This window comes from Symphalangus syndactylus, chromosome 4 (assembly GCF_028878055.3).
Source record: "Symphalangus syndactylus isolate Jambi chromosome 4, NHGRI_mSymSyn1-v2.1_pri, whole genome shotgun sequence".
NCBI classification, from domain to species: Eukaryota; Metazoa; Chordata; class Mammalia; order Primates; family Hylobatidae; genus Symphalangus; species Symphalangus syndactylus.
In genome coordinates, this window is record NC_072426.2 from 68420190 (window position 1) to 68431359 (window position 11170).

The window sequence follows — 11170 nt, forward strand, 5'->3', positions numbered from 1 at the left end:
GACTTTTATGAACCTGACACACTTGACTTAGTTATTATTTTTATTTTCTGTCCACAAGTGTAACATGTACATACATTCTCCTAGTAAAAAGAAGTAAATGCATAGAATGAAAAGTGGGAAAAAAAATCAAAATCTTTCACTCTCATTCCTCTTAAAAGAAGTGTTAAAAAGTGGGTCTACATCCTTACAAACCCTTTCTATGCATATACATGCATATCAAAGATATAGCACATATGCCTTTTTCATAAATACTACTTCACTATTCATGTTATGTAGATTACATTTTTCATCTACAGTGGCAGAAGATTTGAACATGTCAGTGCATATGGATTTATATTATTTTTTTTGAACTGCTCTATACTTTTCCAATGTATGGATGAAACATAATTTAGCCAGAATTTTATTGATGGACCCATACATTGTTTAGTCATTTGCTTTTATAAACAGTGCTCAGTAAATAAATATCATTTTTTAACCTGTACACAGCAACCATATCTGTGAGAGATAATTTTTTAGAGTGGATTCACTAGGCCAAAGGATAGGTTCTTTTAAATTTTTAGAGCTACTGAGAAATTAAAATCCAAAGAAGTTGTATTGATTTATACCCTCATAAGCAATATATGAATTTGCCATAGCCTATCCTACGATGTCAGCAAAGTGGTTTGTGCCACTGGCATCTTACTTTGGTTTAATTTTGAATGTACTGCTTAGTATCCTTATCGAGTGAACTATCACATCTTTTGCATGCCTATTCCATTCAATGTTTTCCTATTGGATTTTGGGATTTTCTTCTTGATTTATATGTTAAAGAAATGACCACTTGTGGTCTGAGTTACAAGCCTCCCCTCTCCCCTCATTTTTCTCATTGCCATGGCTTATTTTTGCAATTCAGTTAATGAATACTTTTCTTTCACGAATTCCATTTTTTGTCATAATAAATTTTTCTTTTTTTGTGATTATAATTGCTGTGGTTTGAATGAATGTGTCCCTTCAAAATTCAAAGGTTGGAACGCAAACCCCAATGTGATAGTCTTTAGGGGTGATTAAGTCATGATGGTAGACCTCTTGTGAATGGGATTGGTGACCTTATAAAAGGGCTGGAGATAACTAGCTAGGCCCTTTTGCCCTTCCACTCTTTCGCCAGGTGAGGACATAGCCTTCCTTCCCTCCAGAGGGTGCAGCAACAAGGCACCAACTTGGAAGCAAAGACTGGGCCCTTCAGACACCAAACCTGCCAACATCTTGATTTTGGACTTCCCCCATCCAGAACTGTGAGAAATAAATTCCTGTTGTTTGTAAACAGGATCTCAGATATTTTGTTACAACAGCACTAATGGACTAATACAATAATTATCTGCTTTTTAAAAATTTAAATATTAATCCATCTGGAATTTATTTTAGTTTAATGTAAGCAGTTAAGAATCAATGACATTGATTGTTGTCAACTAAAAACTGTGCTACCCTTTCCATCATAATATGGAATTGTAATTGAAATATGGCTGTCCAATCAAGGATTACATTGTCGAATCCCCTTTGTTCTTTTGTGTGGCCTTGTGACCAGTAATCAGCTACAGAATATAAGTGGAAGTGATGGGTGTTCTTCCAGACCAAGACCTTTAAGAATTGCTCTATCCCATCCCATCATCTAGACATAGGTGACAGAGGAACCTACTTGAACTGTGGTACATAAGCTGGCAGGAACCTGGGTTCCTGAAGCATCGTGGGCAAGATACCTAGTCACTGACCAGGAACATCTGTAGTGACTGTTACATGAGCGAGAGATATATTTGTATTGTGATAAGCCACTAAAATGTTGTGGCTTATTTGTTAAAATGATTAGTTTGGCTTTACTACTAGATAATCCATGAAGATATAGCTGTCCCTAACACTCATATCTGAGCACACTTTAGTTTACTTAGTCAGCACTCTACCTGTTGACATTGAAAGAGAGGTGTTAATTACATAGCATTTGAAAAGGATCTGGAAGAAAGGTGGTTTATCAGTGTGTGTACTTTAGGGTTAACCAGATGTTAAAATGAGAATTCTATTCAGTGTGCTTGTGTCATCCACATCAGTAGATCTGACTATGGCAGTATCTGAAAGCAAAAAAACAGAAGTATGTTAAATCAGTCCCTGCTTATTTTAATTCAACTATCAATAATAATACTTCATTTAAAATAAGGCATCCAAAACAAGTTTAAATTAGATGGTTTGCCAGGACAATAACCTATATTAAGCAAATTACCCCTTTTTTGTAAATATAAGTGAATAATCAAAGTTCGTGTCTGAGGAATAACATGAGGAAGGAGGAAGATGAGCTAATAAAATATCTAAAGTAATTGAAGGACAAATATTTGGTGATTAAATCAATGTTGAATTAAAAAATGATGAAGCATGGCCAGGCCCGGTGGCTCACACTTGTAATCCCAGCACTTTGGGAGGCCAAGGCAGGTGGATCACTTGAGGTCAGGAGTTTGAGAGCAGCCTGGTTAACATGGTGAAACCTGTCTCTACTAAAAATACAAAAAATTAGCTGGACATGGTGGTGCATGCCTGTAGTCCTAGCAACTCTGGAGGCTGAGACAGGAGAATTGCTTGAACCTGGGAGGCAGAGGTAGCAGTGAGCCAAGATCATACCACTGCATGGCAGCCTGGGTGACAGAGTGAGACTTCGTCTCCAAAAAAAAAAAAAAAGAAAAGCATGAAAGTATGCACTTTAGTTTGTTGTCCAAAGTCAGTCACATTTTACAAATGCTTGTCTTTGAAGAAAGACTTTGAAAATCAATCTAGTGCCTTACAATGTATTGAACTAGTTTGTAAATGAGTCCTCTATTCATTTTTGTTGCAATTTATTAAAAATCAGTGTGGATCTTTAATCAAAGTGTTTATTGGATAGAATTTCAACCAAACTTAAAGTTTTGAAACTTTTAACAAATTTCAATTATTAAAAACAAAATTTGTATTAGAAGCCATTGAAATTGTCTCTACAAAAATGAGGAAGTGAATATATACTATGAGAATAAAACACTGTACAAGATTTAAATTAGAAATTTTATAATTGTGTTTTTGAATGTGAACTTGTAAGAAGAATTATTTTTGGGCTGGGCATGGTGGCTCATGCCTGTAATCCCAGCACCTGGGGAGGCCGAGGTGGGTGGATCACTTCAGGTCAGGAGTTCAAGACCAGCTTGAACAACATGGTGAAACCTGGTCTCTATTAAAAATACAAAATTAGCTGGGCATGGAGGCACACACCTGTAAGCCCAGCTACTTGGGAGGCTGAAGCAAGAGAATTGCTTCAATCTGGGAGGTGGAGGTTGCAGCTAGCTGAGATCATGCCACTATACTCCAGCCTGGGCAACAAGAGTGAAAGTGTCTCAAGCTTCTATTTTTATTTGGACAAATTTATATTCTGTAATGAAAGGAATATTGAAAATGCCTATTTTGCAGCATCTCATTTGGTTTGGCAAAACATTCAAGATAATTAGAACTAGAGATTACGTATTTTATTAGTTTTGCTATATCAAGTGTTTCTTAAGAATGATAATCTGAATGAAGTAAAGAAGACAGTACCAGCGCCATTCTAAGATGGCCGAATAGGAACAGCTCCAGTCTACAGCTCCCAGCGTGCGTGACGCAGAAGACAAATGATGTCTGCATTTCCAACTGTGGTACTGGGTTCATCTCACTGGGGATTGTCAGACAGTGGGTACAGGACAGTGGGTGCAGCACACCAAGCGTGAGCTGAAGCAGGGCAAGACATCGCCTCATCCAGGAAGCGCAAGGGGTCAGGGAATTCCCTTTCCTAGCCAAAGAAAGCAGTGACAGATGGCACCTGGAAAATCGGGTCACTCCCACCATAATACTGTGCTTTTCTGATGGTCTTAGCAAACGGCACACCAGGAGATTATATCCCGCACCTGGCTCGGAGGGTCCTATGCCCATAGAGCCTCGCTCATTGCTAGCACAGCAGTCTAAGATCAAACTGCAAGGTGGCAGTGAGGCTGGGGGAAGGGAGCCCACCATTGCTGAGGCTTGAGTATGTAAACAAAGTGGCCAGGAAGCTCGAACTGGGTGGAGCCCACTGCAGCTCAAGGAGGCCTGCCTGCGTCTGTAGACTGCACCTCTGGGGGCAGGGCATAGCCAAACAAAAGGCAGCAGAAACCTCTGCAGACCTAAATGTCCCTGTCTGACAGCTTTGAAGAGAGTAGTGGTTCTCCCAGCATGCAGCTTGAGAACTGAGAATGGACAGACTGCCTCCTCAAGTAGGTCCCTGACCCTGGAGTAGCCTAACTGGGAGGCACGCCCCAGTAGCGGCAGACTGACACCTCACACAGCCAGGTACTCCTCTGAGACAAAACTTCCAGAGGAATGATCAGGCAGCAACATTTGCTGCTCACCAGTATCTGCTGTTCTGCAGCCTCCACTGCTGATACCCAGGCAAACAGGATCTGGAGTGGACCTCCAGCAAACTCCAACAGACCTGCAGCTGAGGGTCCTGACTGTTAGAAGGAATATTAACAAACAGAAAGGACATCCACACCAAAACCCCATCTGTACGTCACCATCATCAAAGACCAAAGGTAGATAAACCCACAAAGCTGGGGAAAAACAGAGCAGAAAAACTGAAAATTCTAAAAATCAGAGTGCCTCTCCTCCTCCAAAGGAACACAGCTCCTCACCAGCAACAGAACAAAGCTGGACGGAGAATGATTTTGACGAGTTGAGAGAAGAAGGCTTCAGACGATGAAACTCCTCTGAGCTAAAGGAGGAAGTTCGAACCATTGCAAAGAAGTTAAAAACCTTGAAAAAAGATTAGATGAATGGCTAACTAGAATAACCAATGCAGAGAAGTCCTCAAAGGACCTGATGGAGCTGAAAACCATGGCACAAGAACTATGTGATGAATGCACAAGCTTCAGTAGCTGATTTGATTAACTGGAAGAAAGGTTATCAGTGATGGAAGATCAAATGAATGAAATGAAGTGAGAAGAGAAGTTTAGAGAGAAAAGAATAAAAAGAAACAAAGCCTCCAAGAAATATGGGACTATGTGAAAAGACCAAATCTACATCTGATTGGTGTACCTGAAAGTGACAGGGAGAGTGGAACCAAGTTGGAAAACACTCTGCAGGATATTCTCCAGAACAACTTCCCCAATCTAGCAAGGCAGGCCAACATTCAAATTCAGGAAATACAGAGAATGCCACAAAGATACTCCTCGAGAAGAGCAACTCCAAGACACATAATTGTCAGATTCACCAAAGTTGAAATGAAGGAAAAAATGTTAAGGGCAGCCAGAGAGAAAGGTCGGGTTACCCACAAAGGGAAGCCCATCAGACTAACAGCTGATCTCTCAGCAGAAATTCTACAAGCCAGAAGAGAGTGGGGGCCAATATTCAACATTCTTAAAGAAAAGAATTTTCAACCCAGAATTTCATATCCAGGCAAACTAAGCTTCATAAGTGGAGGAGAAATAAAATCCCCTACAGACAAGCAAATGCTGAGAGATTTTGTCACCACCAGGCCTGCCCTAAAAGAGCTCCTGAAGGAAGTACTAAACATGGAAAGGAACAACCGGTACCAGCCACTGGAAAAACATGCCAAATAGTAAAGACTATCAAGGCTAGGAAGAAACTGCATCAACTAATGAGCAAAATAACCAACTAACATCATAATGACAGGATCAAATTCACACATAATACTAACCTTAAATGTAAATGGGCTAAATGCTCCAATTAAAAGACACAGACTGCTAAATTGCATAAAGAGTCAAGATCCATCAGTGTGCTGTTTTCAGGAAGCCCATCTCACATGCAGAGACACACATAGGCTCAAAATAAAGGGATAGAGGAAGATCTATCAAGCAAATGGAAAACAAAAAAGGCAGGGGTTGCAATCCTAGTCTCTGACAAAAACAGACTTGAAACCAACAAAGATCAAAAGAGACAAAGAAGGCCATTACATAATGGTAAAGGGATCAATTCAACAAGAAGAGCTAACTATCCTAAATATATATGCACCCAATACAGGAGCACCCAGATTCATAAAGCAAGTCCTTAGAGACCTACAAAGAGACTTAGACTCCCACACAATAATAATGGGAGATTTAACACCTCACTGTCAACATTACACAGATCAACAAGACAGAAAGTTAACAAGGATATCCAGGAGTTCAACTCAGCTCTGCACCAAGCGGACCTAATAGAAATCTACTGAACTCTCCACCCTAAGTCAACAGAATATACATTCTTCTCAGCACCACACCACACTTATTCCAAAATTGACCACATAGTTGGAAGTAAAGCACTCTTCAGCAAATGTAAAAGAACAGAAATTATAACAAACTGTCTCTCAGACCACAGTGCAATCAAACTAGAACTCAGGGTTAAGAAACTCACTCAAAACCACTCAACTACATGGAAACTGAACAACCTGCTCCTGAATGACTACTGGGTGCATAACGAAATGAAGGCAGAAATAAAGATGTTCTTTGAAACCAACGAGAACAAGGACACAACATACCAGAATCTCTGGGACACGTTCAAAGCAGTGTGTAAAGGGAAATTTATAGCACTAAATGCCCACAAGAGAAAGCAGGAAAGATCTAAAATTGACACCCTAACATCACAATTAAAAGAACTAGAGACGCAAGAGCAATCACAGTCAAAAGCTAGCAAAAGGCAAGAAATAACTAAGATCAGAGCAGAACTGAAGGAGATAGAGACATAAAAAAAACCCTTAAAAAAATCAATGAATCCAGGAGCTGGTTTTTTGAAAAGATCAACAAAATTGATAGACCACTAGCAAGACTAATAAAGAAGAAAAGAGAGAAGAATCAGATAGATGCAATAAAAAATGATAAAGGGGATATCACCACCGATCCCATAGAAATACAAACTACGATCAGAGAATATTATAAACATCTCTGCGCAAATAAACTTGAAAATCTAGAAGAAATGGATAAATTCTTGGACACATACACCCTCCCGAGATTAAACCAGGAAGAAGTTGAATCTTTGAATAGATCAATAACAGGCTCTGAAATTGAGGCAATAATTAATAGCTTACCAACCAAAAAAAGTCCAGGACCAGATGGATTCACAGCCGAATTCTACCAGAGGTATGAAGAGGAGCTGGTACCATTCCTTCTGAAACTATTCCAATCAATAGAAAGAGAGGGAATCCTCCCTGACTCATTTTATGAGGCCAGGATCATCCTGATACCAAAGCCTGGCAGAGACACAACAAAAAAAGAGAATTTTAGACCAATGTCCCTGATGAACATCGATGCAAAAGTTCTCAATAAAATACTGGCAAACTGAATCCAGCAACACATCAAAAAGCTTATCCACCATGATCAAGTGGGCTTCATCCCTGGGATGCAAGGCTGGTTCAACATATGCAAATCAATAAACATAATCCAGCATATAAACAGAACCAAAGACAAAAACCACGTGATCATCTCAATAGATGCAGAAAAGGCCTTTGACAAAATTCAACAACCCTTCATGCTAAAAATTCTCAATAAATTATGTATTGATGGGACGTATCTCAAAATAATAAGAGCTATCTATGACAAACCCACAGCCAATGTCATACTGCATGGGCAAAAACTGGAAGCATTCTCTTTGAAAACTGGCACAAGACAGGAATGCCCTCTCTCACCACTCCTATTCAACATAATGTTGGAAGTTCTGGCCAGGGCATTCAGGCAGGAGAAGGAAATAAAGGGTATTCAATTAGGAAAAGAGGAAGTCAAATTGTCCCTGTTTGCAGATGGACATGATTGTATATCTGGAAAACCCCATCATCTCAGCCCCAAATCTCCTTAAGCTGATAAGCAACTTCAGCAAAGTGTCAGGATACAAAATCAATGTGCAAAAATCACAAGCATTCTTATACACCAATAACAGACAGATAGCCAAATCGTGAGTGAACTCCCATTCACAATTGCTTGAAAGAGAATAAAATACCTAGGAATCCAACTTACAAGGGATGTGAAGCACCTCTTCAAGGAGAACTACAAACCACTGCTTAATGAAACAAAAGAGGATACAAACAAATGGAAGAACATTCCATGCTCATGCGTAGGAAGAATCAATATCGTGAAAATGGCCATACTGCCCAAGGTAATTTATAGATTCAATGCTATCCCCTTGAAGCTACCAATGACTTTCTTCACAGAATTGGAAAAAAATACTTTAAAGTTTATATGGAACCAAAAAAGAGCCTGCATTGCCAAGTCAATCCTAAGCCAAAAGAACAAAGCTGGAGGCATCATGCTACCTGACTTCAAATTATACTACAAGGCTACAATAACCAAAACAGCATGGTAATTGTACCAAAACAGATATATAGACTAATGGAACAGAACAGAGCCCTCAGAAATAATGCCACATATCTACAACTATCTGATCTTTGACAAACCTGACAAAAACAAGAAATGGGGAAAGGATTCCCTATTTAATAAATGGTGTTGGGAAAACTAGCTAGCCATATATAGAAAGCTGAAACTGGATCCCTTCCTTACATCTTATATAAAAATTAATTCAATATGGATTAAAGACTTAAATGTTAAACCTAAAATCATAAAAACCCTAGAAGAAAACCTAGGCAATACCATTCAGGACATAGGCATGGGCAAGGACTTCATGTCTAAAACACCAAAAGCAATGGCAACAAAAGGCAAAATTGACAAATGAGATCTAATTAAACTAAAGAGCTTCTGCACAGCAAAAGAAACTACCATCAGAGTGAACAGGCAACCTACAGAATGGGAGAACATTTTTGCAATCTACTCATCTGACAAAGGGCTAATATCCAGAATCTACAAAGAACTCAAAATTACAAGAAAAAAACAAGCAGCCCCATCAACAAGTGGGCGAAGGATATGAACAGACACTTCTCAAAAGAAGACATTTATGCAGCCAACAGACACATGAAAAAATGCTCATCATCACTGGCCATCAGAGAAATGCAAATCAAAACCACAATGAGATACCATCTCACACCAGTTAGAATGGCAGTCACTAAAAAGTCAGGGAACAACAGGTGCTGGAGAGGATGTGGAGAAATAGGAACACTTTTACACTGTTGGTGGGACTGTAAACTGGTTCAACCATTGTGGAAGTCAGTGTGGCAATTCCTCAAGGATCTAGAACTAGAAATACCATTTGACCCAGCCATCCCATTACTGGGTATATACCCAAAGGATTATAAATCATGCTGCTATAAAGACACATGCACACGTATGTTTATTGTGGCACCATTCACAATAGCAAAGACTTGGAACCAACCCAAATGTCCAACAATGATAGACTGGATTAAGAAAATGTGGCACATATACACCATGGAATACTATGCAGCCATAAAAAATGATGAGTTAATGTCCTTTGTAGGGACATGGATGAAGCTGGAAACCATCATTCTCAGCTATCACAAGGACAAAAAACCAAACACCACATGTTCTCACTCATAGGTGGGAATTGAACAATGAGAACACATGGACATGGGAAGGGGAACGTCACACACTGGGGCCTGTTGTGGGGTTGGGGGAGGGATAGCATTAGGAGATATACCTAATGTAAATGACGAGTTAATGGGTGCAGCACACCAACATGGCACATGTATACATATGTAACTAACCTGCACGTTGTGCACATGTACCCTGAAACTTAAAGTATAATAATAAAAGAAGAGAGTACCTATGTGTGATGGTTAATTTGTCATGTCCATTTGTCTGGACTACAATACCCAATCAATCAATCAATACAATACCCAATCATCTAGATGTTGCTGTGAAGATAATTTGTGAAGATTATTAACATTTGCAATCAGTTCACTTTAAATAAAGTAGTTATCCTTTATAATGTGGATGAGTCTCATCCAATCAATTGAATTGCCTTAACAGCAAACACAGGATTTCCCCAAAAAAGAAAAAGTTCTAACTCAAGACTGTGACATCAGCTCCTGCCCAGGAGTTTCTAGCTTACTGGTTTGCCATACAGATGTTGGTCTTGTCAGCCCCCACAATTCTAACAGCCAATTCCTTGAAATATGCCAGATAGATAGTTAGATGTTAGAATCCTACTGGTTCTGTTTCTCACAGGACTCTGACCTATATATATAAATATATATATATTGGTAGCAAGAGTTATTCCAGAGAAATAGAGTCTTAAGGTTGAGTTTTATTAATTGCGTTTGAGTTTTCTGGAATGATTCTCTAATCTGATTACATTTAAAGGCACAAATGACTGTATTTCCAGTGGTAAAGAGGGTATTAATAGACCATGCTGTGAGGTGGCAGTAGATATGCAAAATATTATCATTGGTTACTCTTAAACACATGCTTATGAAAGGCAATGTCCTGCATGACCATGTATTTGATACCTTAAAACATGTTAGTTTAACTAGTATAATACAGTTGACTAGTTGTTCGTAACTCCACTGGAGAAAGTGGGGAAAGAAAAGGATGATCTTAGAGCTTCACATTCTCAGCTCAAGCCCTTCCTAAAGGAACTGAAAGTTTTAATGTCTGTCCTTAAGGAAACCCTTATCTCCACTATCTGTAGGACTGAGGTTTCTGAAAACCAAACCCAGAGTTTCAATCTGCAAGTGGCTAAATTACAATGCAAATTGAATTTCCAGCTTTGCAAGGTATCTTCTGTTAAAGTGCAGGCATTGATTGGTTAGGAATGGGATCCTGAAAATTCGAATGGGGATATATAGGAAGATGCTGATGAAGTTGGTTGGGGTCTTCAAACTCCTATATTCTGCTGAATCTTTTTTACCAATAGAAGCATCCCTCCTACCCCTGTCTGAATAAGTTAAGCTGATTTTCCTAAGGAATCTGTAATGGTTTTCCTGGAGGTAGTTTCCTTGCAAGATACTGTTGATTATTCTCAAAACTTATCCCAGATACCCTTTTTTGATTTTAGGCATATACAGAGTCTTAATTAAGTCCTAGTTGTTCCCAATGGGTTGGGTACAAACTGTAATCCATGAAGAGTAATGTTACACACCAAAAGAACCACATGATTTTTCCAATTTATACCGATAGAAATTTGGGGAATATGTGTGGCAATGGATATTAAAGCTGTGAGATAATGGTGGAAAGAAAATACAGTTCGGTCAGGCTGAATTTACTGATATGGATTTACTAAACAGAGA